Source organism: Loxodonta africana, chromosome 13 (assembly GCF_030014295.1).
Source record: "Loxodonta africana isolate mLoxAfr1 chromosome 13, mLoxAfr1.hap2, whole genome shotgun sequence".
In the NCBI taxonomy this organism is placed as follows: Eukaryota; Metazoa; Chordata; class Mammalia; order Proboscidea; family Elephantidae; genus Loxodonta; species Loxodonta africana.
Genome location: NC_087354.1, coordinates 10,505,386 through 10,507,426, shown reverse-complemented (window position 1 = coordinate 10,507,426; position 2,041 = coordinate 10,505,386).

The following is a 2,041-nucleotide window of genomic DNA, read 5'->3' as shown; positions in this document are numbered from 1 at the left end:
GCATCCGCATCCAAGGCCACTGTCGGGATAACACAGCACTGGCTCTGGAGGCAGGGACAGCCTGATGGCAGAGACCCAATCCAACCGGAAATCTAAAAAGGAGGAATCAGCATGCCCACCGTCCCAGCCATGTTCTCTTCTGGCCTGTATTAAGATGGGCTGTACAGTTCCACAGCCACGTCCGACTGTCCACTGAGCATGAGGACCCTAATGAAAACAAAGCTCGGACCAGAGCCGGATCTGGAGGAGTGGGGAGAGCAGGAGGGGGAGGCTGGCATGTGCTGAAAGGGCAAATGACGCTCCTGGGGTCGGGCTCATTCATTCATCCAACAAGCCGCACTGAGCGCCTCCTCCCGCTCCAGCTGCTGGGGGTACAGAAGTGGACAAAGTCCTTGCATTTCAGTGATGAGTGACAGACAATAACAAGCAAATAAATAACACACTAAATGTTAAGTACCAAGGAGAAACACAAAGGAGAGTTAACAAGAAAGGGGTAGGGATGCTGATTTATGTTGGTGGTCAGGGAGGTGACATAAAGAGAGAACTGAAATATGTGAAGAAGCAAGCTGTGTGGTCATCTGGAGGAGGCTCATGCCAGGGAGCGGGACCAGCAGGTGCAAAGGCTCTGAGGCAGGAGCCACCACCACCACCAGACGCCACCAAGATAATCCCAACTCATGGAGACCCCATTGTGTCAGAGTAGAACTGTGCTCCACAGGGTTTTCGGTGGCTCATTTTTCGAAAGGAGATCCCCAGGCCCTTCTTCCAAAATGCCTCTGGGTGGATTCGAACGGCCTACCTTTGGGTTAGTAGCCAAGCATGTTAACCCATTTGCATCACCCAGGGACTCTGAGGCAGGGGCACCCTTGGCAAATTTGAGGACCAGGACGTAAGTGGGAAAGAGCACACTCAGCTGAGACCATCAGAGATGGATGCGGCCCTGAGCAGAGACAGTAGGTGGAGCAGGGTGGAGCAAGCCTGGGAAGAGAGCCTATCTGCCTGGGGCCTGGGCAGCTCTGAGGGAGAGAGAGAACACAGAAGTGAAGGGGCAGCTTGAGAAAATCCGGCCAAGGAATACGGAGGAGCCACTGAAGGCTAGTGCAGGCTAAAGAGACCTGGGCCTGAAACAAGCCTGCGAGAGGTGGTAGCCACCAGGGAAACCCCCATGCAGACAGGAACCATAACTCACGTAGCAGCAACCCCCCATATACAGGGTTCTGAAGCAGACGCATGAGGGACAGCCTGCCTGTGTGACCTTGAGGTCCCTGGGCTCCCTCATTTGGGGTGAGAGGACAAGGGAGAGAGCAGGTCTGGCTGCAGGAAAGAGAGCAGAAGACGGCACCCATGACAGCTGACACACCTGTACCAGCAGGCTACCCAGGAGAGGAGAGCTGGGCCCCACCCACGAGGTAGCAGATGGCTTGGGGAGGGGAAAGGAGACAGAGAACCCACCCTGTGGGCACACTGGCGTAACTACCACCCCAGAGGACAAGCACCACCCCAGCTCCTGGCCAGGCACCCGGGATGGTTAGATGGTTAGTAAGCAACCATCTCAATGTGATCTATGTCAGATGCCTGCACAGAAGCCAGTGGCTACGTCCTTCCCTACCAGAGCCTACACGTCTCTATCACCTCAGCCACCCAGCACAGCCAGGACTACTGCTGCCCTTTGCAGCTGAGGACCTGCAGGCAGTGTGGTGAGGACATACGTCCACAAGCAGTGAAGCCAGGGCTGCCACCCAAGCCCAAAGCTCTCTCCTGCTATCTCCATTTCTCTAAGGACTAGGTTGCAAGCCAGGGCATACTGGGTTTCTGCCACTTGTTCTGAAAGGCCCTGTGGCCACCTGCCACTTGTTCTGAAAGGCCCTGTGCCCACCTACCCCTACGCTTCTTTAACTCCTCCCCTCCCCCCCCCCCCAGTAAAGGTTTCTCTAAGACTTCAGATGGTACCACCAGAGGCCTTCACCTGTTGCGTAGCCAGGGCAGGTATGCAGGAAAGAAGACAGGGACAAGCCCCAGGCAGGCAGGTGAGGACTGGAGG